At 36.4% G+C, this 7,926-nt stretch overlaps 1 pseudogene; it reads right to left on the reverse strand.

Moving 5' to 3' along the window:
* Positions 1–1,928, reverse strand: part of LOC107677750 (kinesin-associated protein 3-like) — a 34,122-nt pseudogene extending 32,194 nt beyond the window's left edge.
* Positions 1,929–7,926: the final 5,998 nt, after the last annotated feature.

The raw sequence follows: 7,926 nt of genomic DNA on the forward strand, positions 1-7,926 counted from the left end.
GCTAAACTTATACTTAGCCTCCAACTCACACTGGCGAGTAAAATCTGAGAATTTATTAGCAATTGGCTAATATTAGACATCATTTAGTTGCCCAGAGTGAAGTTTTAGTCGCATATGCGAGTGATTTACTCGCATTGTAGAGGGTTGTAGTGTATCAGAGTTAACACATTCCAGAAAGTAAGTAGTAGGACTGTTATGTAAACACACAGACCTCCGTTGTTATTAACATTTCTATCAAGGAAGTTGTTTTACTGGGGGGTGAGATTTCATTTGTTGAGCTTCAATAATGATTAAATTACAACAAACAAAGACCGCAAATTTAAATGTACCATCTGGGTTTGGTTTATATATAATTTGGAAAGAAAAAGACACTTGAACTGTGGATCAGTTTCAATCTGGTTTGAATTAGTTGGTAAAAATCAGACACAACAGAATTAATCCGTTATCATGTCAAATTAGATATAGGCGTTAAACATTAAAAATTAGCATAATTCAACATGTTTAATTAATCACATGTGTTAACACATTCACTTTCTCAGCTCTAAGTACACATAAAATGTGTAACTTAAAATGTGCGTACTTCCATTCCTTCAAATGGCAGAAGTTCTCTGGGTTTCGATGGTTTCTTTTCCTTCTTCTCCGCTAAGGACAGACAACAATAAAACAGCAAACGCTGTCACCATTAAATGTGATATGATACATAAAAATAAATAGATAAATAAACATTACTAAAACAAAAAGATTGTGAGTTGCTCATATAAAAGTCCACCAAAAAATTCTTCATTGGGAAATATGTTTTAAAGAGGTACTTACATTTACTGCTGGGCTTCTTTCGGTTCTGTAAATACAGCAGCAGATGTTCCACCTCCGCCAGCTTTGATGGATGAATGACTTTACACTCTTCCACCACCTTCCTGGCCAGGGCGGAAATATCAGTGCTGGCATTCAGACTCCTCAGCCGGATGCTAAACAACAAACACAGACACAAATGTGAGAAGAAAAAAAAAATCAATAAATAAATGTAACAATGGAGAATATAAATGTGTGAACATACAGGTGCATCTCAATCAATTAGAATGTCGTGGAAAAGTTCATTTATTTCAGTAATTCAACTCAAATTGTGAAACTCGTGTATTCACGACATTCTAATTTATTGAGATGCACCTGTACTGTATACGGGTTTACAGCTTATCTCTGCTTACATTTTCTGGCACTCTTTCTTCTCCTCATGCCTGGCATTGCATGTCTCTCTTAAAATGGATGCTTCCACTTCATAGTACACCACTAGAGCCTTTTCTGTTGGATGCACATCTATATCACCAGTCCTACAGTTCCTAATAGACACAGGAGAGATCAAGATTGGATGTGACAGTGAGTTGCATTAAACACTGGCAGTGTCTCAAACCCTACAGTGAGCTGCCAAACCTAAACAGCATTTCGTTCATCATAGGTGCAGATGATTAGGAAACCGCCCAAAAATATGACACAAATGTCTAGATGAGCCGAGACTAACTGGTATCATACGGGATGGTTACAGTAGGCCACGCCCATCTGCAAGTGAAGCGGATGAATTTGACCCAGATTTACGTTACGACAATAGAAAATATAATAAAATAATTCGTCGAAAATAAAACTGGTGAGGGTAAACTCACAGATTATAATCTACACATGATATATGCAGTGCCTCTCCTTTAATAGATGGAAATAATCGACTCAACATACCGCTGTCATATTGTGATGTACGTTTAAGCTAAATGTTAAACTTACCGTTGCAAATACTGCGATTCGTCCGGCTGCATTTTATTCCGTTCATGTGAAAGCGCGAGACGTCGGTTTGGTTTGGTTTGCTGTTCTTCAGGCTGTTGACATGAATGCGAATCAAAGCATCTCTCACCCGCACCGCACTGATCCGCTATCACATCTGATGAGTCGGCGAGGGACAGACGCCTGAGCTGAGCGCGCTCGCCATCTGGAGGACGGGAGTAGACCGAATACTGCAAGTCCAAGGTTTGCAACAGCAGTGTCACTTTTAAAAATGTATTTTTTCATAAATAATAATATAATGGTATAGTGTTTCCAGATTAATTGTTGCAATAAAAAGGCTGCCTCTAAATAAGTTAATTATATGTTTTATCGTAGGCTACAACTCATCTTAAAATCGTACAACTTAATTACAACAGACAAGCATTTCTTCATATAGGGAATTCATATTTATTTGTTTGTTTGTTTATGCATTTTTGAAAAGGTAAATAAGTGGTAAATAAACAACTTTGTCTAACATTGTTTTACAGTAAGTTAACCAACTTTTCCATAAGTCAACAAACATGCATTTCTTCATTAGGAATACATATTTATTTATAGCTGTTTTTTTTATAAGATAATTAGATGGTAAATAAACAGCATTGTCCAACATAGTTTTACAATAAGTCGAGCTAATGGTAATGTTTCCATAAGACAACAGACATATTTCTTCATTAGGAATTCATATAGATTGTGGCATTGATTATATTACTGTAGTAATTCATTTATTTAAAAATATATTATATGGTAGGGAGTATTGGATTATATTATGGATGGATTTATATTCAGTAAGATGTGATTCCTGTTTGATAGCATTGCTGATTTTAGAGCTGTCCAGCTGCAGAATTCTCGTATCCTGCTGATCTTTCCAGCTCTTCTCTGTTTTACTCTCCAAAACAGGATGACAGGTTAGTTTTGTCTGGCAACCAATCCAAAACCCATAGGTGAATGTTAAAAGCAAATACTTAGATACAATACAATAACTCCCTGCTAGAGTTTGACACAGTGTTGCTGTATTTTACTATTGGACAATGTTCCAAAATCAAAGTCACCATATGTTTATAATATATTTATGAGCAATGTTAAATTATGCTGTACCATAACATCAGCCATTCTCACTTTCATGCTGATCTTCATTTCAACAGTGAACACCAATTGAGTGTGTTACATTTTAAAGGGGTCATATGATGCGATTTCAAGTTTTCCTTTCTCTTTGGAGTGTTACAAGCTGTTCGTGAATAGATAAGATCCCTGAAGTTGCAAAGACTAAAGTCTCAAAACCAAAGAGATATTCTTTATCAAAGTTAAGACTCTGCCACACCCCCCTAAAATGGCTCGTTCTAACACGCCCCCACATATCTAGGTCACTATGTGGGAATATTTGATGATCTTTAAAAAAGCATCATATGACCCCTTTAAAAGACTGAGAGAATCCGTAATGTTTGGGAATAGTGAAAACAATGTCAACAGCATCGGGTGGCCTATATATAGCGGTGTTACTAAACTCAGCAGACTATGGCACAGCACAGCAGATATACTCTCTTCATGAGTTCCCACGGATTCAGTCTAGTGACCTTTACCAGTTATACAATACTATAATGATCTACGCTGGCTCACACATGTGAGTCATAGCATTACCCGAAACCAGTTTACCATAATTAAATGTTTTAATTTCTCATAATGAATCATCCAGTTGGATCCATGTACAGGTCAGCCCTTGAAGGCTGGCCAGCATTTTTAGGGATATTTCCAGGTTTAATGTTTTTTTTTTTTTTAGCTGAATCACAGTCAGGGCTATAAGCTTTTTATAAAGTAACTGAGTGATACTAATGTCTTCATGAAACAACAAACATTGAAACATACAATGCTAGTCCTTGAAAACATGTTAGCTTTTTTTAAGGAATAATTTCAGGTCAAATACTTAACTCATGGGATACTTTTTTTCCCCCAGATGCCAGGGCAAAATATTCATTCATTCATTTGATAAGGTAAATAAATAGTAAATAAACATATTTGGCTAAAATAATCAAACAAATATAGTTTTACAGCAAGTTGAACAAATGTTAATATTTCCATAAGACAACAGACTAACATTTAAAGCATATGTATAGGTTTAAAGTTGCACTCACATGGTACTTTTTTTTTCTTTAGATATATCACAGTCAAAGCTAAACTTTCATTTATTTATTTATTTATTTTTGTTTGTTTGTTGCATAATGTTAAAAAATGATACATAGCACAGTTTTACAGTAAGCTGAGCAAATGCTAATGCTTCCATAAGACAATGTCAAGGGATATTTTCAGGTTTACGTTGCACTCCTGTGGTACCTTTTTTTTCCAGATGTTTATTTCAGAACATTTATTTTTTGTCTTCCCATAAGACAAGAGACATTGAATCAGACGCCGATGTCCCTTGAAAGATGGCCAGTGTTTTAGGGATATTTTCAGGTGTAACGTTGCACTCATATAATACCTTTTCTCATTTACAGATGCATCAGAGTCAGGGCTCAACTTTTAATGATTTCACTGGCTTCTGTTTTGAGGATTCACTGTATATCATGCCAATAACACATCGAGTGCCCGCTCTGCTCACAGTCATTTGCTAAAGCACATTTTTGTCCCACCACGAAACACGATGCTTGTTTCCCCGGCCCACCCTGCAAACCACCCTCTGACACATTAGAGCTGTCTAGCACGCACTGCAGCAGTAACAGCAAAGTAAAACAGTAATCCAACTAATCTGAAACATTTCAGCGTGATTTACAGGCAAAGCTGTGAAAGATGACTTTAATAATGGTAACAAATGGCTCCACTGCTGTCTGTCTGAGAATACGCAGAAGAGCTCAGGGGCTTATGAAAAAGGCGGACCATTTGGTATATTACTGGCAGCGCATTTGTTATCAATGAAATGTGAAAATGACTGTGGTGTGACTGTTATGGTTATTGCAGACCGAACTGTTGATGAAGTTGCTGTCCTGTGGTTCTGTTGTAACTGAGCTGAAGGTACTTTCATGTGTCAGACTGTGGGATGTGTGTGGTGCCAGTGGGCTGACTGGATTGGTGCTGCCCTACATTTACGAGCCAGCTTGTTTGTTTCACTACTTCATAACAGTGTGATTTTACTGTTGACAATTTGCGTCAATAAGGTATTTAGCTATATTTAGAGATTTTACTGGTTTGACAGATTGAAAAAACATTGGGATACTGATCCCAAATGGAAACCATTTTTTATTATAAAAAGAGCAACTTAATTATATGAACTTGTTAAAATTGTGGCCAGAACATTGAAGGAACGTTTTTCAAACTACTGTGTGACCTTCAGGGTCATTACACTCACTTCAGAAGTCATTCCACCTCAAAAGCTACTTGACACTCGTTCAGTCCTCTGGCTTCCCTCTCATGTTTTATGCACATGCCTTGTATGACCTGTAGGTGAGCAGCACGCCATGCACGTCTGACACCAATAATATGCATAAGGTAACAGAACAAAATGGGATCAAACACAGGAGCCCTCATACTACATCACCACACAAACCATTCATACACTGTACACTAAAATTGATTTATTGACATTTTAAATAAAACAAAAGGGCTTTTCATACTGCGCTTAACCCTGGGTCATTGTTGCTCTAAACTCTGCTTTTAGCCCCGGGTAAAAGTATGTTTCACACTTAGAAGCAGAGTTAGTACCACTTTTTTACCCTGGGTTATAAAACTCTGCTCCAGGACAGAGTTAGCACTGCTTTTGCAGCAACCAAACAGTTGATGGTGGCCATTGACTTCCATAGTATTTCATACTCTTTGGTTGCCCACATTCTTCAAAATATCTTCTTTTGTGCTCAACAGATTAAAGAAATTCATAGGTTTGGTACTACTTGAGGGTGAGTACATGATGATAGAAATGTCATTTTTAGGTGAACTATCCCTTTTAAAACACCCAGGATTATTGTTAACCCTAAGCAGTGAGAAATGTGAAGCAAGATAACCCAGGATTCAGTTTACCGAGGGTTTCGATTGACCCAGGGTAAACAATTTCAAGTGTGAAAAGCCAGGAAGTTTTTTTTAAGTACGTTTTACCTGAAAATACCCTTTCAGTTTTTCTACTTCAGTGTGTTTAATTCAGCGTGTCATTTCTTTGTAATTGTTTATTAAATTTATTAGCAGTTTCTGATTTCCAAATTTTTTTTTCAGTTTACAGTCATTTTATAAAGTCTCTTTGCTTTTTATATTATAATAACTGTTGAAATGTAAGTCTTTGTAGGACACATTTCACTGTAACCCCCTGAGGCGGCTCCTTCTGAAAACAATTAACTGAAGGACTGCTTAGCATGGAGGCTCCCCTTGAGTTTTATAAGCGCCTTGGCCAAGTCCATCATTAATCAGAAGAAAAAACATGGCCACTGATCATAGTTCCATGTGCAGACTTATGTTGGCGCTGATGTGGAATGAAGATGCGAAGAGTTTCACAACGTGCGTCTGCTCCAGAAAGAGTTAAGGAATGTTGTTCATTGTCACATGACATGGGAGAAGACAGGCAATATTCAACACCCCCTCTCTGTCGGGCGCACATCTTGCCCGCAGATGTGGTGATACCACAAACACTTCAAAGTGCCTCCCCTCAGACCAACTGATATTCTGACGCCAACTGTAAATGTCCTGCACACGCAGAGTGGAAAATATGAAACCTTTTAAATGGCTCTGTAGGAACTCCTTCAGAAAAAGAAGCACTTCCATTGTGTCTTTGGAAAAGTTAGAACAAAGGAGTGTTCTCATTCTCTCTGAAAGTGAATTAGGCCTCCGTTACAGAAAAATAACATTGTCTCTCTGTATTTTCAAGGATAAAAACTGGGCATGTAAGCTGTTATGTGATGAGTAATGTGATGTTTTGAATTTGGGGTACTTTTAAGTGTCAAATGCTCTTGTACCAACAATATTCTGTTCAATACCGTGTCTTTGAAAAATGTTTTTGAAAAGTCTCTTGTGCTCACCAAGACTGCATACAGTTATATTGTAAAATTACAATTTATTCTTTTGATGGCAAAGCTGAATTTTCAGCAGACATTACTCCAGTCTTCAGTGTGACATGATCCTTCAGAAATCATTCTAATATGCTGATTTTTACATTTATTGTTATTATGAATGTTGAAAACAGTTGTGCTGCTTAATATTTTTGCAGAAATTGTGGATACATTTTAAAATGTTAAATTAATAGTTCAAATAATATAAAAGTTCAAAAGAAAAGCATTTAATTGAAATAGAAATCTTTTGTAACATTATAAATGTCTTGATTGTCACTTTCGCTCAAATCCTTGATGAATAAATGCATTGATTAAAAAAATCTTACTGACCTTAAAGATTTTTTCAACAGTAGTGTATATCACATGGGTATACCAAATAAATGGTCAAAGGACATGAAGCAATGCTTAAAAATGTATGTTGAAGTTGATTAAAGATTTAAATAATAATTTTTAATTAATGTAATTGTCAAATTACATATTTTTATTTTAAAGTAAACATTTTTAAATGAATTAAATAAATATCAGCACTCTGATTTTTTTTCCCCTAAATGTTTTATTTGTCACCTCAGCTTCAAGCAGTAAGCATGCATGCAAGTACAATATTACCTCTTAAAAGGTCCTCATGGTAGAGACAGCAATATTTTGACCTCAGCCAGACAACAGCAATTCAGAGGCCACAATAAGAGCAAGAGAAACCGCACCACAAACCAGCATAAGGAAGTTCAGCATATTCAGTTCATCTGAGTACCGAATGATGCATCAGTCTCCGTCATAGTCTAGACAGCCGTCATCTTCAATATATATTCCAATGCTCAAGACTGCATAAAGCTGAGTATAAGAACTGTCATGATGCTTCAGATGGGAGTGCTATGAGAGACATAAAACTAGCACAGCTGGACAGCTGTTTGATCTGAACTGCTTTACAATTAAATTAGATTTCTAAATAATGAACTAAACTGTGACTATCTACCAGATCAACAGTAAACTGAAAACATGACAGTAAAACTAGCACATGCCCTTTTAATTTAACGTGTAGAGAAATTCACACCCGATCTTGTTGGGAGATCCAGCCATGATAGATGTAGAAGTTAATAGGGAGTGTGTTTAG

The sequence above is a fragment of the Sinocyclocheilus anshuiensis genome, unplaced genomic scaffold (genome assembly GCF_001515605.1).
Source record: "Sinocyclocheilus anshuiensis isolate Anshui unplaced genomic scaffold, SAMN03320099.WGS_v1.1 scaffold985, whole genome shotgun sequence".
NCBI classification, from domain to species: Eukaryota; Metazoa; Chordata; class Actinopteri; order Cypriniformes; family Cyprinidae; genus Sinocyclocheilus; species Sinocyclocheilus anshuiensis.